The sequence below is a fragment of the Lissotriton vulgaris genome, chromosome 4_1 (assembly GCF_964263255.1).
Source record: "Lissotriton vulgaris chromosome 4_1, aLisVul1.2, whole genome shotgun sequence".
Classification (NCBI taxonomy): domain Eukaryota; kingdom Metazoa; phylum Chordata; class Amphibia; order Caudata; family Salamandridae; genus Lissotriton; species Lissotriton vulgaris.
In genome coordinates this window covers 1,268,626,835-1,268,653,144 of record NC_141691.1, presented here as the reverse complement: position 1 = coordinate 1,268,653,144, position 26,310 = coordinate 1,268,626,835, and the positions used below count along the sequence as shown (strand labels likewise).

Sequence of the window (26,310 nt, the reverse complement as noted above, 5' to 3'; positions counted from 1 at the left end):
ACTACATGCAAAAACGCCGCTATACTAATTTGAGTGGCAACTCCTTCATAAATCTATATTTAGAAACAACTTGTATCGGGCCAAACAGTATTTTGTCATTTATGTATTTCATTCATTTGTCTAATCCATTTCTGTATACATAAGCTACCGAATTGATGAATGCAAAAATTAGATGGGATTTGCATGAAAAATGCGTTCCAATATTTCCATTGTGGTCTATGTTTCTGATGTAGAATGCTTCTTTTACAGGTAACTGCTTTGAACATGGCCTGGTTTTCGGAAGTCTGGCAGAACTCCCTTTTCTTCAAGCTGATATTGAAGAAGTATTTGAAAGTATGTACTTTTAAAACTTTTTTTAAATCTGAAATTAATTTGTTTATATATAATGCTTCTAATCCACACACAAAAATATATTGGGCCAACACGTTATGCCTCTGATGTCTGCCTAAATTTGTCCAATTCGGAATTGCTTTATCTATGGGTCCTTTTTCTGTAACCACGTCATTCCCATTTAGGTGAATCAACTTTTTGGTGGGAGAAAAGCCTATTTGTAGAAATACTTAGCTGAGCTCTTCAATTTCGCTTGTTTATCAGACCTGGGATTTTATTTTACATATTCTGTATTTTGTGCTCGACCTCTTCTAAGTCTGACTGCATTAGAGAACACATAATATTGTACTTTTTCTACAGTTGCACCCTGTCTTATGCAACAAGAAAACTTTACTGGAACGCTGAAACCAAAGACAAAGCAGTACCATGCTGATATTTTGAAGCGAATAGGCTGCTTACTGAGATCTAAAATATAGAATGAAATGCCACAGTAAAATGTGCCTTCATCTGATAGGCGGTACTCTACACGTTCGTGTTCTTGTTCAGATTACACACGTTCGTTTTTACCCACACCTGCGGGCAATAACGGCTATTAATTACCACCCATGTAGTTATCTGCGCGGTGGAAAAGATAATTAACTGACAATTAACTGGCCTTATTGCCTTGCATGCAAGAAAAGTTAGACTATTAGCACTTCTACCTAAAAGAAGTAAAAAAAAAAAAAAGGGGAGAAGACGATATCGTACATTATCACTACAGACTGGAAATAGGCGCCGCACTCCCTCAATTAAAAAAGTAGAAAAAAGTTCACTTATATTGTTCATCTTTTTTGCGGATTAGATTTCTGATTCAGCAAAATCAGAAGGAGGAGCTCATTCAGCCACGTGTGAAAGGATGCCACTGAAGTTATTTTGCCATCTTTTCGAGCCATAGATGCGACCTTCTCCAAAAGCGTTTTCCAGGGCCCTCGGTATACTGGAGTGAAGTTGAGAGCTGGCAGAATGCTTCTTTAGTGGGCCTGTAACCGTTCTAGCCCCCAAAGGGAGCATTCGGAGTGGCTGGCCAGCTCTCATGGCGACATCAAGGGAAACAACCTTTACAACGCAACTTTTACAACACACTAACATTACAACAAAACTTTTACAACGCTACATTCATTACAACGCATGCCATTACAACGCAACCATTACAACGCATGACACTACAATGCATACCACTACAGCACATGTCATTACAACGCATACCATTACAACGCATAGCATTACAACACATAGTACCCTTACACTATCCAACACTTACCCTACTGTTGCACCCCCTTGAGTTAGAATAGTAATTTTTACCCCTACACTATCCAACACTTACCCTACTAATGCACCCCATGGAGTTAGAATAGTAATTTTTACCCCTACACTATCCAACACTTACCCTACTAATGCACCCCCTGGAGTTAGAATATTAATTTTTACCCCTACACTATCCAACACTTACCCTACTAATGCACCCCCTGGAGTTAGAATAGTAATTTTTACCCCTACACTATCCAACATTTACCCTACTATTGCACCCCCTGGAGTTAGAATAGTAATTTTCACCCCTACACTATCCAACACTTACCCTACTGTTGCACCCCCCTGGAGTTAGAATAGTAAATTTTACCCCTTCACTATACAATACTTACCTTACATGCAATGTAATGGTATGTGTTGTAATGGTATGCATTGTAAAGGTAGTATGCGATGTAATGGAATGCGTTGTAAAGGTAGTTTTTAAAAATTTGTTGTAATGGCATGCGTTGTAATGGAATGCGTTGTAATGGATGTTGCGCTGTAAAAAAATGCGTTGTAAAGGTATGCGTTGTAAAAGTATGCGTTGTAAAGTCATACATCCCGACATCAAGGGTGCTAGTTAATATTAATATCCAAAATACACATTTGCATAATATTAAACAAAGCGATGCACCACTTCTTTTGTCCACAGATTTCAAAGATGTGTGTTAACAGGAAAAGTGTTCTAAACCACAACAAATTATTTCTACAGTGCCAACGATTAAGTGCTATTCTAAACTATAGGAAATACACGAACAATACAGCAAAACATTGTAATTGAATGTTGCATGGAGAAAAGGATTTCCTTGAATATTCAGCTGGTTTGGTTTACTTAAAGGTATTTCGCTGGCATATGGCCTAGTAAAAGTTGGTCATCAGATGCCCACCATGCATTAATGCTACATGTATACTGCATTTTCAAACTAAAAAAAAGTCATTTGCTCCAAAAAATATATTATGAAAAGATAACCGCACTACGTGAGGGGGCAACGTGGTGAAATGTTCTTTATGTAGTAAAATACCTGAACATCCAATAGTTTCGGGCTAGACTTGCAATTAATCAAACGTTTGGTCCAAAGAATAAGACCCCAACTAACTCGTTAAAGGAGAGTATGTACTCATGTACCTGACCTCTTCTCTTTCTGTTTAGTCGTGTGCTCCACGGAATCCCTAGAATCAGAAATTTTTAAAATCTCAAATAATTGGGACTGTTTAGTGAGTTAGCGGTTTTGTTTTCTAAGCATACATGAACCAATACTAGAAAAAAGTCTGAGGTCCTCATAAGAAGTGGGCCAATAATTTACGATCAGTACTGTAACTCCTGGTAATGCACGTCAGTGTTATGAGTTTTTGCATGTTTTTTATCACCCTCATACACTTCGGGTGTGATTAAAAAATAGAAAAATGCATGTTTTTTATCACCCTCATACACTTCGGGTCTGATTAAAAAATAGAAAAAAAATACTCAAAATCTCCAATTAAATTTCGGCTAGGCAAACTCGCCTAATTTCAAGGGAGAACAATGCCTGGAAAATACTGGGATATGAAGCGCAGTAAGCCCCCAAATCTGCTTTTATGTCCTCTGTTAGAAGAGAAACTCAAAAAAGCTACTCTTTGTTGCACTGGATAAACAACGCAGGGTACGGGTATTTATTAGGCATGAGAAATATTGCACCTAAAACAGTTAGATACTACCACTTCTCACATCATGGTGAATTTATACACCACCCGCATCCTCCCATTTCGCTTTGCCTAATTTTTTTGGATGAACTTTATCACTGATATCCTCAATGTTGGGGTTAGAAATTGGGTTACTCGCTGACAGGATTGTGAGCCCTTGTCAAGCAGCAACCACAATTCTCGTCTAGGTAGGGCACCAGCAAACCCCAAATCAACCTTTGCTCACCCTCTGGTAGATTGGCACAGAGAAGTAAAGCTTAACTTGGAGTCAATGTAAAATACTTGTACAACTCTTCAAGCAGTGAAAACACCACACAAAAAGGCCCCACACCAGGTTAGGAAATACGGCTTAATTTAATAAATAACACCAAAACAACAAAAATGTAATCAGTAGAACTGAAGTTATGAATTTTTAATATATAAACTTTAAAATAGCACCTAAAAGCAGAAAGCACCAAGCACCTCTATCTGGTCGAGCTGGACCAGGCTCAAAGTCAAAAGTTCAGGCTGGCCTCGATGCAGAGAGGGTAGGATTCAGTCCCAAATTAGTCCTGCTGAAGTTCTACCTTCACAAGTTTTGTGCCAAAAGTCCTATTCTCATTGGAGAGGGTCACAAGGAGCAAGGAGAGTCATGCAGCCGGTAGTCAAAGTGGTGCGAAGGGCTGGCCAGGTATCGCGGGTGGGCTGGAGCTCCAAGTTGGCAGTACCCCATGGACTGTCAATGCTGCTAAGTTTAGAGATGAGCTAGAGACTGCTCGCGCTGGACTTCTGTGCCAGAGGCATGGTCTCCGTGCCAACAGTCCCACTTAGCAATCACAAAGAGCTCAAAAGCTTGATTTAAGAACCAGCTAAGACACACCAAGGTTCCTGGATCTGAGGAGCATCACTAGGGGGTCAGGAACTTGCTGCAGGTGGCAGCTGGATGGGGAGCCTTTTATGTCCCTGAGGCTCACATCTGGAGGCCAGCAGACTAGCTTTTTGAGTCACTCTGGGGTCCTGGGTTTAAAATGAAGTTGCTGATCCACTTCTTCCCCAGACAAGAGGGCAGCAGGTCAGTGCAGCAGGGTAGCAGTCCAGTAGAGTGGCAGACCTTGTAGCAGCCTAGCAATCATTTTTCCTGGCAGATATCCACGGTTCAAAAAATGTACTGAAGTTTGTGTCTGAGGTCCTTTTATACACAGTTGTGCCTTTGAAGTAGGGAGAAGCTTCTAGAGGCAGGACCTTGAAGCGCACAGATGCCCGCCTTCCTGTCCCTGGATCCAGACTAACTACAGGGGTATACAGCCCTTTGTGTGAATGCAGGGCACAGCCTATCCAAGTGTAAGTGGGGCTGTGCCCAGCTCCTCCATCCCATCCTGCCAGTTATGGCCCATCAAGCCTAAGCTCCCGTTGTGTGTGGCTGTCTATGAGTAATACACAAAGCCCAACTGTCACCCGTACCCAGGCATGTGACCCAGAGACAGGCTGCAGGCACCGAATGGATAAGGCAAACAAATGGCAACTTTCTAAAAGTGGCATTTTCAGAATTGCAATTTAAAATGAGACTGCACCATAAGTTAGGATTTTAAACTGTGATTCCAGAGACACCAAATGTGAACTGGTTACCTCTTCCCATTTTTAAATTACACTTTTGAAATGTAATGAGGCAACTTCAATGTTATCCTATGGGAGAGATAGTAGTGAAAAATGAACGTTAGTTATTTTTTTACCATGACATGTAAAAGTTAAAACTTTTGTCCTACATTTTAATTACATTACACCCTGCCCTAGGGCTTACTTTATGTATTTAAAAAGGAAGGGTTGGGTCTGGCAAAAGGTTTATTCTGCTAGGTTGAAAAGGCAGTTTAAACTGCACGCAAAGGCTCTGCATTGGCATGCCTGAGACATGTTTAAAGTGCTACTTAGGTCGGTGACCCAATCAGTGCTGCAGGCCCACTGGCAGCATGAAATGTACAGGCCCTGGGCACATGTTGATCACTTTATTAGGGACTTATGGTAACATTGGCTTATACCCATTTCACATTATTAATTTTCTCATGTTTTAAGCAGAGAGCACCAGCACTTTATCACTGGTTAGCAGTGCACAGAGTCCTAATGCCAATCAAAAACAAAGTCAGCAAAAACCGGTCTGATGGCAAAAAGTTCAGGGGAAAGCACACCAACGATTCCAGGTCTAACATGTGCCCGCGTCCTCTCCCAAACTGAAAGTGGAGAAAGCTACCCAACCCCTTAGGAGTTCTCTCCTTTAAGGCAGAAGAGCCTGGAGATACCGTCCGTATTAGCGTTGTCTGCTCCAGGACGGTGTCAAAGCTCTCATTCTACCCCAAGTGACTTGCCAGGGGTACATCATGAGCCAACTCCAGTAGGAAGGTCCTGTACAACTGCAGGACCACAGACACATGGTTACTCCAGGTTCAGGAACCTTAGGCTCACTATACAGGAGACTGTTCTACCGGGCAATCAGGTGATTATCAGAGGTGTCACCAGCTGCTTGGGCCTCAGCCTGTTGACGAAGGATCCAAATAGTAGAACATTTCCTCTGTGCCATGCAGAGCTCCTCCGTGGTGGGACCGCCTTCCTGCTGACAGTTGGCCAGCTCAGGTAGGTTCCCCATGGCATCACCATCTTCCCATGTAGCCTCCGGGGCATCCCCCTGAGGTTTAGCCTCCTCCCGGACTGTGTGAATTTCAGGAGTGGGTTTTATGCTTCCCTTACCCTTCTTCTTCCTCTTTTTGCTAGGCACCTGGTCCATTCTTCCAGGGTCTTCTGACTACTCTCTCGGGCAACCATGAACCGTGGGGTCAGGAACACCCATTCAGGCAACCCTAACATCTCCAAGTGGTACCAGAGCTCCACCTCCTTCCAGATGGTGTTCTCTAGGACAGTGTCATGCAGACCAACCACAGACCTTGATGGACTCACATCTACCCCCAAGGAACCTGAGACCTCCCTCCCCAGGAAAAAGGAACCTGCGCCACTGGGTAGTAATGCTAAGGGCAGCCCGCCTCAACAACTTGGTGGAATGCATTAGGGACTACCTTCTCTGGGATCACCAGATGACATCTGGTGGTTGTCATACTGGCTCCAGTGTCTCTCAGAGCCTCCAACATTTGCCCATTGATGGTGACCAACTGCCTGAATTTCCTAGTGATGCTAGGCATTTGAGTACTTTGTGCCATCTCTCTGTCAACCCGGGGCACTAGGGTAACCGCTAATCTCTCCCCCACACTATCTGGTGCATTTTTCTTCCCAGGCACTACTCTAACCAGTGACTTCACACCAATTGGGGTCTGTGCCCACTTGGGACACTTGGCATCCCCCTTCAAGTGCCCTTCCTGTTGGCACTCCTATCACTTTGGGGATGCCTTCCATGATGACTTAAGATCAGGGAACCATCTATTTTTCGCTTCAGGTGGGGATTTGGAGTCCTGAACCTTGGAGGTAGTTTGGGGCCCTTTTAAGAACTCCTTGTTTTTATATTTATACCCCCTTATTTCTTCTGATAGGGACCTCGGCCAATCCTGAGGTGATCGTCCCCTCTCTTGGAAACTCTGGTACTGACTCTGACGTCTGCCTCCTTAGCAAGCTTCCTGTGGTCAGAGCGCTTACTGTCAATCAGGTGTTGGAACAAATCTACTAAACAAAGAATAAATCTGTGCTCATTTGCAATCACATTATATAGGCCCTGATAATACTTTACTTCACTGTCCTTCACCCAAACATCCGAAGTCATGTGAAAGGAATCCACATGATCCAACCAGGTCTGTGGGGCCAGCTTCTAACTGTTCCTAAAATTCTGTCTGGACTTCTCTAGGGTCTAACCATACTTCCTGAAAAGGGCTTCTTTCATGGGGGATAACTCATTCTGTCCCCCTTCTCTGCAGCTAGTAGGGTGTCTCTCTCTTCACTAGGGCTATACCTCCACAAACTAGCCTCCCAATCTCATTGCCTCAAACCACTTATCAATATTATCTCCCACAAAAAGTCAAACCCCAGACCTTTAGGAATTTGGACCCTCTTATCTCCAGAGGGTATGCTGTACCATCACTACTGGACTCTGCCTGCCTTGCCTTGATGTTCATCCATAAGGCTCCTCTCATGAGCATGGCCTTCTTTTCCTCCAAGGCCCTTCCTTCCTTTTTCTACTCAATCCTGAGTTTGGCCATCTCCAGCCTGCATCCTATTTCTCTGCTTTCCTTTCAACCCATTCCTCTGATGATGGGTTTCAAGAGGACTCACTACTTCCTTCACTGAGAGGATCTCCAATCCCTAGGGGTAAGTCATCACCCTCTTCAGCAGGCGGATTCCAAGCCCCTCCTGCAGGTACTGCTCTGATCCCTCCAAATCCTTCTCTCCTTCCTGGTCCTCTGTAATGGCAGGCAACAAGCGGGCCTCTGCTCATGCCATCATGGACTTTTGGAACTCCACCTTCTTGGTACTCCTCTTGGTGGGCAACTGCCTCTCCTGGCAAAACTCCTTGAGCTCCGCCACAATGTAACTCTCTAGGTTGGCAAGCTCAAGCTCCATCTTTATCAGTTAAGGTCACAGACATAATCAGTCAGGCAGAGTAGGAATGAATTTTAAACAAAAAGACCAATTGGGTAGAATTTAAAACTCAAACTGGTATTGTATATGGGATGATAGTGTACACCTAATCACTGTGTGGCACTGCACAAACATAAGCCCTTTCATCACCGCTGATTATCAATTTTAGAATTTTGGGTTACTAGTTGACTGGGTGTGAGCTTTGGTCAAGCAGCAACCACAATCCTAGTTAGGCTAAGGCACAAGCAAACCCCATATTAACTTGCACTCAGCCTCCAAGTAGCTTGGCACAGAGCAGCCAGGCTTAACTCAGCGCCAATGTGTAAAGTGTTTGTGCAACATTTCTAACAGTATAACAGTGAACATACTAGGCAAAAAGGTCCCACACCAGGTAAGAACACTAGAGCTTAATTTTATAAATAGAACAAGACCAAAATAACAAAAATTCAATCAGTAGAACTGAAGTTATGAATTTTTAAATAATATACTGTCAAACATCGCCTAATAGGAGAACGCCCCATTACGGCTATCTGGTCTCGCTGGAATAGGTCTAAGTCAGAATTTCAGGCCAACCGTGATAGAGAATGGGTCGGATACAGTCCCAGATTAGTCCAGCTGAAGTGTTAATCTTCCCAAGTTTTGTGACTAGAGTCCTGTTCACATTTGAAAGAGTCGCAAGGAAAAGATAGCAGGTGGCAGCCGGTATGGTGTGAAGGGCCAGCTAGGCATTCTGGACGAGAGGGCTGGGGTTTCGATTGGGCAGTCCACAGCAGGCTTTCAATGCTGCTGTGCGAAGAGACAGGCGGATTGTCGCTTATGCTTGATTTCGATGTTGGTGTCGTGGTCTGAGTGCAAACAGGCCAATTCGCCATTACAAAGACCCCAAAAGCCACACCAAAGACCTGAGAGGCACCACTTGGGGTCAGAATCACGCTGCTGCGGGGCCCAGGAGCTGAATGGGTAGCCTTTTATGTACCTGAGCCTCAGATAAGGAGGCCAGCAGACTAGAACTTTGAGTCATTCTTGGGTCCTGGAATCAAGATGGGCTCCAGGTCCAGTTCTTCTTACCCAGGTAAGAGCTAAGCAGTTCAGCAGAGTGCCGGACCTTGTAGCAGCCCAGCAGGTCTTCTTCCTGACAGATCATCCACAGCTACAGAAGTGTACTGAAGAGTTGGTGTATGAGGTCCTTCTTGTATACACAGTTGTGCCTTTGAAGTGAGAAGAACTGTCTTGAGGCATGCCTTTGAACTACACTGATGCCCTGTCTTGCTGGCCCTCTTCCAGACTAACTACATGGGGTATGCAGCATTTGTGTAGCTGCGGGCACAATCCATTCAAGTGTAAGTAGGGCTGTGCCCAGATCCTCCCTCCCATCCTGCCAGTGAAGGCCCATCCAGTCACACCTAAACTCTCATTGTGTGTGGCTGTATTGGAGGAATGCATACAGCCCATACTGTAACCCACATGCAGTCATGTGACTTAGAGGAAGGCTGCAGGCACCAAATGGCTAGGGCAAGAAATGCCAACTTGCGAAAAGTGAAATTTTTGGAATTGCAATTTGAAATCCAACTTCACAAATTCACATTTTAAACTGTAATATATATATATATATATATATATATATATATATATATATATATATATATATATATATATATATATATATATACACTACCTGTACCCGGCCATACGTTGCTGTGGCTCAGTCTGGTTAAATGGAAGTGAAAAATAAGAGTAGGCGCTCGTTTCTAATATGTTTAATTTCACAATGCTTGTGGGTATACAATATGTTTTTGTCCATCCTAATATATGTAGACTACTGTCTATATGTTTCACTTGTATTTGTTGCGCAGCAACCAAATCAATAGGGTCTGTTCGGGTTGCAAAGTGAACCAACTCCTCCCTCCACCCACTTATGTGAACTCAGGCCCTGCCCCCTCCCTTCACCACTGTGCAAACGCGCCCCATGGCGTGTTTTAAGTTGGGGAATTACTTCCCTTTGAATCCTGAGGTCCCTGTGGTCCAACTAGCCCACCAGGTACCTCCAGTAAGTGCCACAAGGCTGCATTGCACAGAGGTGTAAAACGGGGCATGGCCTCAGAACACCTCTCTGCAATGCAGCCCCCTGGTGCATACTGGAGGTTCCTCGTGGACTAGTTGGCCCCCAGGGACCTACAGTATTCAAGGGGAATTCTTTCCCCCCTCTGCAAAAGCACCAGGGGGCGTGTTTGCAGAGTGGTGAAAGGAGGGGGCGTGCGCGATTCCGATCTTTTTTTCATTCAATTTTTTATAGAAGGTGGGCTGTGTAGCCTCCTACTATTTCATTTTTTTGGGCCCTGGGACCCCATCCCCCAGGGCCTGCCCCCAATTAAAAAAAAAAATCGGGAAAGGGGCAGCGTGGCCCCCCCCTTCCAAGGCCATAGTCTGCCCCGGGGACCTCATCCCCCGGGGCATGGGCCGTTTTTAAAAAAATATATCTTTTTATTAGGCGAGGGGCTGCCTTGCCCCCTCCTGTGGCCACTTTTGGCCCCGGAGACCCCATCCCCCAGGGCCGTCATTTTCTTTTTTTTTGAGGGGGTCCGCGTGGCCCCCCTCCCGGGCCACTTGTAGCCCCGGGGACGCCATGCCCCGGGGCTGGCCCACTCCGTTGGGGACCGTTGGGGACCCTGTGTCCTGCGGGAGCCGGCATTGATTTTCTACATGGGGAGCAGCTAACATGCCGCTCCCATGTAGAAAAGCAATCGTCTTTGGTTTTTGGAAGAGAGAGCATGTTTCCTGCTCTCTCTTCCAAAAACCAAACAGTTTGCCATGGTAGGGCGGGAGCCACGAGGCTCCCACCCTACCATAGCAAACTACAGTGTCCCGGGGGTAGGCACCCCGGGACACTGCAGGAGGTGGCCCTGGGGGGGTGGCGGTCCCCAGGGCCACCACAAGGCTCCAGGAGGGGGGCCGCACGACCCCCCTCCCAACATTTAAAAGCCCCGGGGGTGGTGGTGCCCAGGGCTGGGGGTCCGTCACGGACACCCCAATTAAAAAATGTATTGCCCCGGGGAGGTGGTCCACAGGGCATGTGGGGGGGCTTGAGGTTTTTTTTATTTAAAAAAAAAAGAAGCCCTGGAGGGTGGCGGTCCCTGGGGCTGTGGGGGGCCGGGAGCCACCCTGCATACGTACTGTTAAAGCCCCGGGGTGGCGGTCACCTGGGCTGGGGGGCCTCTCTGGCCCCCCATTATAATAAATCACATTGCCCCCTGGACTTGGCCCCCCGGGTGCTAATTACCACAAAAGCGGGCTTCAGGTTTTTCTTTTCACTGGAAACGTGTATCCTACGCGCTTCCCATGATTGTTTTTTTTAAAAAAATGTTTTTTTTGGCCTTGGGAGTCCTTGTGGGACCCCCTGAGTAGGCCTAGGGGCTCAGGGTGTTTCTACCCTGCCCCCTTTGACCCTTTTGTACACTTGTTTTTCAGTTTTTTGTGCCTCGGTTCTACCGAGACACAAGATGGTCGCCAACACTTCCTGGTTAGGAGTGTTGACAGACAGTTGAAAGCCAATTAGTATGCAGCTTGTGCTCGTAAGAGTAGGCAGAGGATACCCGTACTCTATGCGCCCATAGATATATCTATGATTTTACTATTGATTTTCTCAGGAACTACTGCACAGATTTACACCATTTAACAAAAAGCATGATCTGTGAACCCAAACTCTACCTTTTTGCCAAATTTGGTGTAATTCCGTTCAGCAGTTCGGGCTATAGCCGTGTCTAAAGGTCCCTATGGAAAATTGCATGGGGAAAACACGTTTTGGGACCCCCTTTTTTTCTCAGGCCCCGCTTGACGAATCACCCCGAAACTTTCAGGATAGAAGTGGAGCGGAACACCCCATCTTCTTGGAGAATTTCGCGAATATTCGTCAACCGTCGCAGTCATTCCAAATAGAATTTTGTGGATTTGCTATGGAAACTAGTTGCCAACTATAACTACCTACTGGCGACCGCCAGTGGGATATATATATATATATTACCTACTGGCGGTCGCCAGTAGGTATATATAGTTAGGATTTTTTCTCTATGGGATTTTTGAAAATTCTATGTCTAATAACTTTGGCGTTTGTGGACAGGATTGGCTGAAATTTTCAGGAAAATGGAACATTTTGTTTCTGAGCAGCCCCTGACAATTTGGCGGAGTTTCATCAAGGGGGGGCCGAGAAAAAAGGGGGGTCCCAAAACGCGTTTTTCCCATGTTAATTTCCATAGGGCGGTTGGCCTCACTTTTAGCTCGAACGGCTGAATGGATTTGCACGAAACTTGGCAAAATTGTAGGGACTGTTAGCCGGATGTGCCTTTGCTAGGTCTCAATATATGTGCTCCAGTGGATTTTGAGTAATTTAGGTTCAAAAAAAGATATATATCTGGGCGGAGCCTAACCACACATCTGATCTGATTGGCTGTCAGCACTTCATCCAAGAAGTGTTGGCAGCCATCTTGGGACCAATATACATGATAGCACCTCATTAAAAAGCATTGTAGTTTATAGAGGGTTTTAGGACTTTAGTTACATTATAAATCATTTGTTGATGGTACCATACTCGTTTTAGGAATTGTGGTGGGTTCTAAGGTGATTTTACCATGTGAAAAAACCTTCTGCTGTGATATCATGAATATTGTTTGAAAGAAAACTAATATCTCATGATTTTCCCACAGTGGTTTGGAAGGGGATCTATAAGCTAAACTGAAAGCATATTTTCTGTAAATTCACATTATCTTTCTCAGTCATGTGAAAATGAAGTCTGACATTCTCAGTAAAACATGTACATCCAACAAGGACAGAGACTGTCAGTTGATTCCTTTGTGTTCTACTGCAGCCTCCTAGAGTGTTCTAAAGAACAACTAGAGCGCTAACAGTCCTACTTATTACAAAGGTATGGCACACCTGAAGCCATCTTGATTGGAATAAAGTGGTAACTCTTAAAACATTTAATTTAAAAAGAAACAACATGAGGGGGTATATTTTACCATAGAAAGTATGATTAGTGCTGCAGAATGAAAAATTAGGGCACATTTTGAGTGACTTCTCAAATCCTTTTCTATTTCATTAAAACATTCTGACATGCAGTCTCCCAAAATGGCCACCAGAGACAAAAGAGCCCAAATGTAGCCCAAATATCACCCAGATGTAGCCCAAGTATAGCCCAATGACAGAATGTCCCAGAGTGTTCTAAAGAACAACTAGAGCGCTAACAGTCCTACTTATTACAAAGGTATAGCACACCTGGAGCCATCGTGATGGGAATAAAGTGGTAACTCTTAAGACATTTAATTTAAAAAGGAACAAAATGAGGGGGTATATTATGCAATAGAAGGTATTATTAGTGCTGCAGAAAGAAAAATTAGGGCACATTTTGAGTGACTTTTCAAATCCTCTTCTATTTCATTAAAAAATTCTGACATGCAGTCTCCCAAAATGGCCACCAGAGACAAAAGAGCCAAAATGTAGCCCAAATATCACCTAGATGTAGCCCAAGTATAGCCCAATGACAGAATGTCCCAGAGTGTTCTAAAGAACAACTAGAGCGCTAACAGTCCTACTTATTACAAAGGTATGGCACACCTGAAGCCATCTTGATTGGAATAAAGTGGTAACTCTTAAAACATTTAATTTAAAAAGGAACAAAATGAGGGGGTATATTTTGCCATATGAATTATGATTAGTGCTGCAGAAAGAAAAATTAGGGCACATTTTGAGTGACTTCTCAAACCCTCTTCAATTTCATTAAAAAATTCTGACATAGTCTCCCAAGATGGCCACCAGAGACAAAAGAGCCTAAATGTAGCCCAAATATCACCCAGATATACCCCAAGTATAGCCCAATGACAGAATGTCCCAGAGTGTTCTAAAGAACAACTAGAGCGCTAACAGTCTTACTTATGACAAAAGTATGGCACACCAGAAGCCATCTTGATTGGAATGAAGTGGTAAGTCTGAAAACACTCAATTTAAAAAGGAACAACATGAGGGGGTTAATTTTGCCATAGAAAGTATGATTAGTGCTTCAGAAAGAAAAATTAGGGATCATTTTGAGTGACTTCTCAAATCCTCTTCTATTTCATTAAAAAAATTCTGACATGCAGACTGAAACATGCACTTTGAATACCAGCAGCAGACGTCCCTGGTGAGCAGTAGCATTACTACAGTGATCTAATGTGCAACTAGAGTGCTAACATTCAGAATTTATGGCAAATGTGTGACACATCTGAATGCCTTCTTGATGGAACCAAAGTAAACAAGCATTGAAAATGCAATAGATCTCGCCCTCGTTTAAGTTAAAGCCATTCTGTTTGTAATGAGGTGGCTTTTTAGCTTTGCTTTTATTAGTGTTTTTTCAACTTTCATGTAAATAACGCACCGTTTTCACCAAATCGACTTTGCCCAAGCACACCCTTCCCTTCGGCCAACATAACCCAAAAATTCGGCACACCTGCCGATCCACTCTCCCTACAGCTCACCCAAGCCCCGTCCCTCTAGCGCAACTGGAACACCCCAAATTCACCTTCTCCATGTGCACCAAAAACTCCCATTGAATAACATGGCAATTCGCTACTCCGCACAAAAATTGCTCTTTAAAGCACTTCCACTGCTCCGATCCGCTTCAAACTTGGCTGGACACTAGTTCCAGCGATTCCCTAACATCTCACCAAAAATCAGCCCAATCCATCCACTGGAACGGGGACGAATTTCAACCCGAATACGCGCCCCCTGCAAACACAAAAAAAAGCCATAAAACGGCCAAATCTCGACCAAAAACCGCCAAAATCCCTCAAAACCTTGCCAACACCAATACGCACGAAACTGAACCGGCCCCTCAGCCCTAGGCTCCGGGAACCCTACTTAATTGACCCAAAAGCCCTAAAAAAGCAACATAATACACACGAAAACGCCCTAACAACCCTAAAATGCATATAAGTATATGTATGCATGCATTTATGTTTGTATTTATATAGATATACCGATGATATATGTTTATATATGTATGTATATATATATATATATATATTCACTGAAAAAACCATAGGCTATAGACCATATATAGTTAGGAATTAGCATTTACAAAACCTTGAAAATTCACTGAAAAAACCATAGGTTATAGACCATATATAGTTAGGAATTAGCATTTACAAAACCTTGAAAATTCACTGAAAAAACCATAGGTTATAGACCATATATAGTTAGGAATTCGCATTTACAAAACCTTATTTTACTCACACAAAACCATTGAAATTCCATATATAGTTAGTTGCACTAACTATATATCGCGCACCCGCAATCCACTGCTGATGATGTCACATATTACATCATTCATGACATGGTCAGTGACATCACTGATGACATCACTGATGACATCTCAAATGACATCACTGATGACATCACTGATGACAACATCCAGTGACTCTATGTTTCTGTAAAGTTAAAATATGTCTTACATATTGAAGAATGAGTGGATGTATAAGTGTCTGGATGAAGGATTTAGTAGGTGCATGACTGACTGTATGAGTGAGTGATTAAATGTGTCTCACTGAGTGCATGGGTTAGTGACTAAACTGTCTTAATTTGTGCATCATTATGTCTGTTGTTCTGTAAACTGTTGCATGTGTTGATAAGTAGCTATATGAGTAACTATATGGGCTATTGATTGGTTGCCCAAGTATTTGTATGGGAGACTGAGTGTGTGTGTGGGTGGCTGGGAGGTGTATGACTCTGTGCATAGATGTGTGAGCAGTTGATTCACTAGATGTATGGTTTCAAAAGTGCATGTGGAAACAGCTGTATGGGCGGTTGACTGTGTGCATGAGTGTATTGGTGAGTGAATGGATATCTCAGTGCTACATGTCAAAGTAAGTACATATGTAAAACACAGTACATGTGAGAGTTGACATATATAAATAACTGTGCATAAGAGCCAGTGAATGTGTGAGTGGCTGTATGGATCATTGTGAACTTGTATCAGGGAATGTATAAGAGAGTAAATATGTGTTAGTATATGTTTGAATAAGTAAAGTTTGTATAACTGTATAGTTGAGGAAATGGAGGTGTGATTGATTCTTTGCATGACTGACTAGGTGTGTGAGTAACTCCATGGATGAGTGACAGTCTGTGAGTGTCTGTTTACACTGATTGTATCTAAGGTTATATTAGAGTCTGAAGAGGTTCATCGTATTATCACATGAATGATATCATCAGTGATGTGATCAGTAATGTCAAATGAGATGTCATCAGTGATGTCATCAGTGATGTCATTTGAGATGTCATCAGTGATGTCATTTGAGATGTCATCAGTGATGTCATCAGTGATGTCACTGACCATGTCATGAATGATGTAATATGTGACATCATCAGCAGTGGATTGCGGGTGCGCGATATATAGTTAGTGCAACTAACTATATATGGAATTTCAATGGTTTTGTGTGAGTAAAATAAGGTTTTGTAAATGCGAATTCCTAACTATATATGGTCTATAACCTATGGTTTTTTCAGTGAATATATATATATATATATATTGGGTATGTAGTAACTGGTATTGGTGTGTAAATGGTTTCAAATATGGTAGTCTGTATTTTACAGTGAGTGATCAAAGGTTATAATAGTGTGGGATGAGGTGTATCAGGTTGTCACATGGATGATGTCATCAGTGATGTCACTGACCATGTAATGAATTATGTAAAATGTGACATCATCAGCAGTGGATTACGGGCGCGCGAGTTATAGTTAGCAGCACTAACTATAACGGAGGAATTCCAATGGTTTTGTACGAGTGAAATGTCCAGCTAACTAGAACACCCATAAAACCTATGGTTTTTTTCAGTGAATTTCAAAGGTTTTTTAAATGCGAATTCCTAACTATTATGGGCTTGAAACCTATTTTTTTTCAGTGAATTTCTAAGGTTTTTTTCAATGATAAGTTTTAAATGTATTAATTGTTATATTTACTTTTTTTCATATTTTTACAATTTTTTTTAAATCTATTTATTTTTAGATATCTTATTTTTTGAATTACGTTACATATTTTTAATAAAAATAAAAATCTTTTTTCAAATATTTAAAATCAATTTTTTTTATTCTATATTTTTTAAAATATATTTATATTATTTTCTTTATTGTTTTTTTCTCCAAATTGTTTGTGTGCGTCGCGCACCCGAAGCATACCATTCTCGATCACTGCGCGGAAGCTAGCCGCCATGTTAAGATTGTTGTGTCGGATCCGTGTAGGGTGTGCGACGGGTATGCATTTTCCTGCACGATCTCTATGCGACTGGTATGCGACATGTGCGTATTACGTTCGCTCAGTTCCGCGTGATGTCATATTTGTGTTGGACTCGGTGGGTGCGCGACTCCCGTGACATTTTTTAATGTCTAAAAACATATATATATTTAATATAAATGTTAGGGCTAGACATTATCTGATCTGATCATAAAAATTATATACTTTTAATAAACTTATATTAAGATTAAATACAATTTTGAGAAGTCGCGTTGGGTGTGTGCTGTGTGTATGCACCCTATGCGGATCCCATGTGACAAGAAAAAAAGAGATTTGATTGGTTCATAACATTTGCTATTCTAACTATTGAAGGACCCCACCCATTTCAATCACTCTTCTTAGACCTTCCTTGGGAGAAGACCTGTGCTAAGAAGAACCACATCTTTTTTTGGATTGCAGACCAGGTTTTGCTTTCACTTAAAAAATGGCTTCACAGCAGCATGAATCTTCAGAATCTGAACAGTCCAACGAAGAATGATTTGTACCAGAACCACCGCGTCCCCAAAAGTATGTCTCCATCGTCTGGAAATGTTTTACTTTTCCAGAGGGGCTTAAAAAAGTAAATGCAACCAAAATAACTTGCAAAATTTGCAAAGCAGTATTATCACGTGGAGACCCCAACAAAAAATATTCGTGTGGCACAGCAAGCATTCTGAAACACTTCCAATGTTTGCATCCAGTGAACCTATCCAAAGAGGAGTGCTGAAGACTGCAGGAGAGTCTGCCACCACCACCACATGTTCCGAGCACTTCCGGGGCATCCACTTTTAGCTCAAATCTAGACATACGTCCCCAATTGGCTAACACAAAAATACACTGTGTGAAATGCAATAGATTGCTATGCTACGGGGAGCGGTCTGCCGATTTAGTTTTCAGGGCACTTGTTAACCATCACTGTTAAGTTTTTTATTTTCCCCTGAAGTTCATTGTTTTGCTTGTCCCGTTGACTTTTTTTCCTTTAACAATAAAAAAATAAAAAATCCAAAAATTCCCAAAAATATAAAACTACAAAAAATTTAAAAATAAGTTATTTTCAGAACTAACTAGTCTGGTTATAAAAAGAGCTACAATTGTATGCTAGTGTGTGAAAGTTTAGATGAATGTATGTGTAGTACATAATTGACTGAAAGAATGCATTTGTGCTGTATGGTGAATTTATAAGTGCAGAACTATAAGGAAGTGCTGCAGCATGACACTGTAAGCTCTTTAGCTACAGTGTGCTGTGGTACTTTTGAAGCATAGGGATGCAACATATGTACATAAATATGTTGCAAGTCTATGCTTCCCTCTGCACTGCTGCTTAAACTGCAGCCATGTGGTGACACAGGCACACTTGCACCATGGTGCAAGGATATCTGTGTTGTGTGGAGTTTGTTTTTGTGCAGGAAGACACAACGTCCTGCACAAAAACAATCATTGAAGGCATTTTTGTCCTTCAATGTATGCAGTGCATTGTAGCATATTGTGAATGTTGTGCATTGTAGCATATTTTGAAAGAGAAAAATTAGGAGAAATGAAAACAATTCTCCTTGTTGTGCCTTGCTACACCAATTGGAGGATGGCGCAGCATTCACACACATGCCCAGATTTATGATTTATGAAAAATTTGAAGATGTCTTGTTCCATGAGTGTTCTGTGCAAACACGCACAGCAACCCCTATAGAACGCCCTTTCAACCCAAAGGTGTGTGTATGATGAGATCTTATTTACATGGAGAAGATAGGTACACAGAGTACCTTTTCCTGTCTCTGTAAATATATAGGAATGTCTTGCGCTATAACCATGTTACAAAAAGTGACATATTGTTAGCACAGAATGCTTCTACATTTGACAAATAAGTGCTTAGGTAATGGCAGACTGTTACAATAACAACATATTGCTAGTTCATTGTTTGAAAAATTGCATGAGAGTGACAGGAGGTAAGCACAGAGTTATGTCTCCAAAGATGCTCAAAGAAGAATGATTGAAATGATTTCAGTCCTTCAATATGTACAATGGGAAATGTTATGAACGAATCAAATCAAATCTTTTTTTTTTCAGGTCACACAATATCCTATGACAAGGAGATTCCAAAACTAGGTATACACTGGGTGTTTTGAAGACTGTATTAATACTTTTTAGCTTCTTGCAGATCTACTGGCACAGTATATAAAGAAATTAACTTGTACTAGGGTTAATGTCTAGGCTAATCCATACCTATATGAGTAATAAGTAGAGTAATTTCAGTACTGCAAAGAGAGAACAAGGTAAATTTATAAGTACTTAGGTTTCGGCAAAGTAATAGGACATGTTTATAGAGTTCTGAAGGGAAGGGATGCGGGCTCATGTAACATGTCCAAACACATTCTGTGACATGTTTTACCTTAAAGAATTTACTCTTTTAATCCTCAAACTCCCTGGACCCTAGTAGCCCACTATGTCTCTCTATTGAACACCATATAGCTGCGTTGAAGAGAGGTGCTCTGAAGCTATGTCCCATTTTATACCTCGCTGCAATGCAACTCTCTGAAACTTAATGCACATATCTGGTGGGTTAGTTGGCCCCCAGTGACACTCAGTGTTCATGTTAACTTTATCATGTAACTTAAAACACCCACAGAGTATCTTTCCACACATATCTACTCCATCCATCTCCCCTTTCTTCACCTGTATGTAAACACAAGCCATTGTGCATTTTAATACTTAGTTAAACTTACCTTCACAGTAATAGAAATAAAAAACGCGACACATTTTTTTCAGTTTTTTATATTCTACGTTTCTGAAAATTTGATATTTTAGAATTAGGATCTGTGAAAGAGAAAAAAAGTTAGTTATAATCTATAATAATATATTTTTTACAATACAGCATACTTTTAACATTTTACAAATTATTTTCTGTGCCTTTTTTGCTGTTTGCTGTACAGATTTAAGTACTCGCTTTCGCATTGAGGCAAGACCTAGACTCACACAAATAATTCTTCTAAATTTGGAGTATAGACTTGCAGATGATTATCGATCTGAACATTCATACGCTCCGATTTCTCGATGGGCTAACATCTTCAATTTGAAACTGTATAATTTCTTACTTTGACTCTTCTCGTGAGAAAACTCTTCCTACATTTCTTTCAATTTCGTCTTTTCTGATTTTGTAAAGTAGGAAGTTGCGTATCGAGCAACAGCAATGGAATTGTCCGCAACTTACTGATTATCCATGTTAGCATTCCACATTGACAGAATAACCAGATTGTACTCATTTATGTATTTTGATTCTTTGCTTCTTCTCAAATTGTAGGTATTTTTTGGTTACTTTCTTGTAATGGTATGTCACATAGCTGACATAAAACTGTTCACTCTTGCTTTGGATATTACAGGACGTGGAAATGCAAAACGACATTTGGTATAGAACTTATCCTTAGTCTTGTACTTTCGTTGACAGTATTTTCCACATCGATGGCTTTAGAATCGTAGGACTTGTTGTCTTAAATTGTTTTCTTCTGTGCTTTTGGGTATAGAACATGTAGCATACTCTTCAATAAAAGACAAAACAGTATCATCCGAATCTGTTCCGAATTTGGTGGTATCCTTGATCCATAACAGCATATGTATATGAGGAGCACCCCTTGCTTGATACTCCTTTCTCCACAACGTCTCCAAGAGGAGGATTCTTTTTATTGCAGATAAAAGACATAATAAATTCAAATCTATGATTGAAATACCCGCATCCATTAACTGGATCCAAAGAGCACCATTCTCCAGATGTCTTGTATTCAATATTTTTTATATTCAAATTTGCCTCTCGAAGAAATTCAAGTAAATCATCCCAAGCGTATTCTGCACAGCTTAGGGTAAGGATCCATGTAGGACTTCCTAAGTTCCGTAGCATACATTTAAGTTCTCCATGACAATGGTACCAATACTCATTAGTGCCACGCTGACATACCATCAGATTAATCAGCTGAGATTCTAAATGATCATCTCTCTGATGTACTTTAGCCATAAATTCCTTTGCAGAAACATTTTGTTGATGTTCTCCTGTTTTCAATATGTGATTGACTGCATATGAAAGTCCAGACAAGTCACTTTCAAACAAAAGATGAAATATATATGGAATACATTGTCGAAACCTTGGATCTTCTGCATACAATCTTGTTGTATGATATTCAGATGAAGGAATCTGCACAGGTCGTTCATCATATCATGCTCCTTTTCCTGTTGGGAACAACTGCGGAAAACAACGAGCTTCCAAGCTTCTTCCCATTCACTCACTGGACTTCCCTTTTTTTCATTTGGAATAACTCCATACTATTCCCCATCACTTCTTTTGAAGGAAGTGGAGGGAAACAACCGTTACATCGCAACTTTTACAACACACTTCTATTACAACGCAACTTTTACAAGGCTGGATCCATTACATCGCATGCCTTTACAACGCATGACATTACATAGCAGATGCTATTACAACGCATGCCATTACAATGTAATTATAGGTAAGTATATAATTTGTTTTAATTGTATTTAATATCATTTTATTAATTTAATTAATATTAATAATAAAAATATAAATTTATGTTTTTTTATATTATACATTAAATATATTGATTTGAGTAATTTTATAAAATAAGTATGAGTATAGGAGTATATGTTTTGGGGTACTGAGGTATATGTTTTGGGGTGTTTGGGTATTTTTAGGTTTCAGGGCTGGGTTTGGGTTTTGGGGTACAGGGGTATTTTTAGGTTTCAGGGCTGGGTTGGGGTTTTGGGGTACAGGGGTATTTTTAGGTTTCAGGGCTGGGTTTGGGTTTTGGGGTACAGGGGTATTTTTAGGTTTCAGGGCTGGGTTTGGGTTTTGGGGTACAGGGGTATTTTTAGGTTTCAGGGCTGGGTTTGGGTTTTGGGGTACAGGGGTATTTTTAGGTTTTAGGGCTGGGTTTGGGTTTTGGGGTACAGGGGTATTTTTAGGTTTTAGGGCTGGGTTTGGGTTTTGGGGTACAGGGGTATTTTTAGGTTTTAGGGCTGGGTTTGGGTTTTGGGGTACAGGGGTATTTTTAGGGTTCAGGGCTAGGTTTGGGTTAAGGGGTACAGGGGTATTTATAGGGTTCAGATTTTTTAAAAAAACGACTTTAAATAAATTAAATTAATTAAATTAATTAAATTAAATTAAATTAATTAAATTATATTAATTACAATTTTTAAATTAATTAGATAAAATTAATTAAATTATTAAAATAAATTATTTACAATTTTAAAAGTAATTAATTTAAATTAATTAAATTAAATTAATTACAATTTTTAAATTAATTAAATTAAATTCATAGAATTAAATTAATTAAATTACATTAATTTCAATTTAAAAATTATTTAAATTATATTATTTAAATTAATTAAATTAACTTAATTACATTTTTTAAATAAAGATATACTTACCTATACTTACGTTGTAATGGCATGCATTGTAATAGCATCTGCTATGTAATGACATGCGTTGTAAAGGCATGCATTGTAATGGATCCTGCGTTGTAAAAATCGTGTTGTAATGGTATGCGATGTAAAATTATGCGTTGTAACGCCATACATCCATGAAGTGGATGTACACTGTAATGTTCATAGATTTCTTCACTTCTGGACATGTCCGCTTTTTCTATTTGTCAACTTGACGTTTCAGTATTTTCTGCTAAAACTATTTCTTCTTCTCCCACATACACATTTCTATAGTACTCATTGTTTATTATCAGATACAATGTTGCCTTTTGCACTTTCCTAACATTCACTATCTCTTGCCAGATTTTCTTATTCTTAGTAGGAATGCCATTAACTAGAATAACTAGTGGTTCATTTTCTACACTCTCTACACCAATAGGGTCAGATTTTTCTTTAAATCTAGAGGTAAATATACAACTCTTACTTTTAATCCTCTCTGTAAATCTAATGGAGGCAATTTACCTGTTTTAGGCTCCATACGAACAATAGCCTGAAATGGGTGCACACATTGAATGAGAATAGACTCCTGGGTATTTAAATCTATCAGTTCTGGAGGAATAGCAACCAACTCTAGATTATTATGAACCGCTCTAGCAGGCATTTTATTCTCCTCTAAATTGTTAAAGCAATATTTGCAAATACGCTGGACAGAACCCGAATCAAAACAATTCTCTACCAACAAATACGTTGCAAATTCCTTCCACTTATCATTATTTTCTCGTTCACTTTTGAAATTCAGATCAACAGTCGTAGTCTGATTTTTATAGTGAGTTCGCAGGCAACAACTACAAGAATAATTTGGCCTTTTACCTGAAATCACCTTAATCTTTGTAATTTGATCTTCAACATTTTTTGTACTACTATGTTCAACATTCTCTTCAACATTTTCTTCTATTAATGTATTAGTTTCTGCACTCTCTTCATCAGGACCAAAATAACAAAACTCAATTTCATCACAAACCTTCTTCACATCGGATACTGACCCATGCAAAAGAGCACTGTTCAACTAATTTAACATTAGTGCTGGACTTTTTGCATAATACAATCTTCTGACTAATGTCCGCATTTCAGTATGATGTACTGCCATCATCCTGAAATGGTGAAACACACTTTGACATACTTTCCTAGAAAGACAAGCCAGAAAATGACCTTGCAAACCAGTATTTTTTCTCACTCTGCAAGGGTCTAGTCCTTGCAATATCTTAATCTTTTGTTTAACAGATTTTTTACTATATGCTCATAAGATATCGCGTAAAATATCAATAGATTCTTGTTGTACACTACAAATACTACTGCAATCCCAAGTGTATACTGGGGCTTCAGGACGTCTGCCTAGAACTTCATCAGCTATCACTTCTTCTGCATTTCTGGTTACCAGTTTCTCTTTCTCAATTGGACAACCATTTCTAACCTCATAAGCTCGACCACTGGTATCAACTGCATGCAACAAATCATTGGTCTAAAAATAAAAATAACTCTCTTGATTTAAAGAAAGGCTCAGAACTTGAACTGTGTTTCCATTCACCCCAAAAAAATCACAAATATGTGTTCGGTTAATTAAATTTTTACTCTTGGCCTTCATTAAATGGATTGGTTTATCTAGTGATCAAATTCTGCTTAAAACTATAATAAATAGTTTCCTTTTTACTTCAAAAGCCTTTTCAATAATGGATTAAATATGCTTCTTTTTATAAAATAGTGCTCTTTTTCTATATTTTTTCATATCTTTCAGCAAATTAAGAACCACTCTATTGTATTTTTTTTAACGTATTTCTTTGTACTGATTTTGCCTTCTTTTACCATACTTCGAATCTTTTGCATGTAAATTTTCTCTTTTTCTTTTCCTGTTATTGATTTTCTTTTGCCTAGTCGAATCATTGTCATTAGTTTCCACATTCCGCACACTGTTTAAAGGCTTTGAAAGTTTTTTAACCTCATCACTGCAGCGCGAATTCCGCCGCAGTGCTGAACATTCCTATCCCGGGCCTGGTCATGATGGCTCCCGGCCCTCATCAGCATGCGCCCACCGTGACTCATGACGGCCGGGAGCCGTCGTGAGCATCGAAGAGGTTAATGGATTCCTTGGTTGTCTTACCGGAAGACTTCTCCTTTTTAGCCACACGATGTTGGTCATCCAATACTTGTTGTTGAGTTTTCTTTAAATAATTGTCCTTTTTTCTGTCCTTTTATCTTTATTGATTTTTTCAGGCATGAGAACTATATTTTAATGATGATAAACAATAGCTGTAAAAAATAAATATAAATAAATGTATTTTAATAAATGTATAAAATATACTGTTCTATTACTATATAAACACTTTCTATATAAAAACCATTTAACCACTTTCTTTTGTAATCACTAATTCAAATTGTAATTCAAGGTGTAAAAATAACTGTGTAGATGATTACACGTCTGCATGTGTAATGGACAAGGATTTGTACCAGTGTGAATGATTAGTACATGGTGCTGAAAGGGTCACCATGGGAATGTAAGAGTAGTGACGGTATTTGCTGGAGTGTGTGGATACTGAGTGGGAAATTGTAAGCCTAAAATGCAAGCGTAAAGGTGGTTAGAGCACTACATGCTTAGTGCATAGGACTTTAAAGCAGTCCATGTCCTAAGGCCTGGCTTCCTGCATGAGTACATGGATAGTGACTGAATGGTTAGAGTAGTAGAAGGAGAGACACTGGTCGAATTTACAATTGGTTGAGTTTTACTTCAGTAAATGGATTAGTACATGGTGCTGAAAGAGTCACTATGGGATTGCAAGAGCAGTGACGGGGTGTTTGCTGGAGTGTATGGATACTGACTGGGGAATTGTAGGCCTGAAACAGAAGCGTAAAGGCGGTTAAAGCCCTATATGCTTGGTGCATAGGACTTTAACGCAGTCCATGTATTTTATACCAGTCCAAGTGCTAAGGCACTGCATCACTGTATGAGTACTTATGTACTGATTCAAACATTACAGTACTACAAGGAGAGACACTTGGTGAATTTATAATTGGTTAAGTTTTACTTTAGTGAATGGATTAGTACATGGTGCTGAAAGGGTCACTATGGGATTGTAAGAGCAGTGACAGGGTGTTTGCTGGAGTGTATGGATACTGACTGGGGAATTGTAGGCCTGAAACACAAGTAAAAAGGTTGTTAGACCACTACTTGCATAGTGCATAGGAGTTTAAAGCAATCCATGTCATAAGGCCTGGTTTGCTGCAAATTAATAACTCACCTTTCAAATTGATTTGTAGATTAAGAAGTATGTCAGTCACACACCAGATTTTCCTATTCAGAATCTCTGTATTGTACTGGTTTCAGGAAAACCAAAGAATGGCAAACTTTCCCTCTCATTCTGCACACATATACATGTAAATATCAAATCCCATTGCTTCTCACAATAATTCAAAAGCAAACAGACATTTCTATTGGTTACACACTTCAACCCTTTCCAATTGACATAAGTTTGAACCCTAACCCCAATCTGCTTACTGCCTGTTACCATAGTAACAGTTCATAGAACACTCAACTGAGCACACAGGTCACAAGTTCAGCACACAATGTTTCTGATCCAAACAGCATTTGTGCTTGATTTTTCAAAATATCAGCTTATCCTATGTAATGTCCCTTCCATTGTTAACCAATAAGAAAAATGCTTTTAAAAAAC

At 40.4% G+C, this 26,310-nt stretch overlaps 1 protein-coding gene across 1 annotated transcript in view; it reads left to right on the top strand.

The window, feature by feature from the left end:
- The first annotated feature begins 247 nt into the window (after nt 1–247).
- Nucleotides 248–26,310, top strand: part of LOC147723123 (uncharacterized) — a 59,296-nt gene continuing 33,233 nt past the window's right edge. Inside the window, exon 1 of the mRNA XM_086967448.1 lies at nt 248–333. The gene's annotated coding sequence lies outside the window, so the exon portion shown is untranslated. The remainder of the gene's footprint in view (nt 334–26,310) is intronic.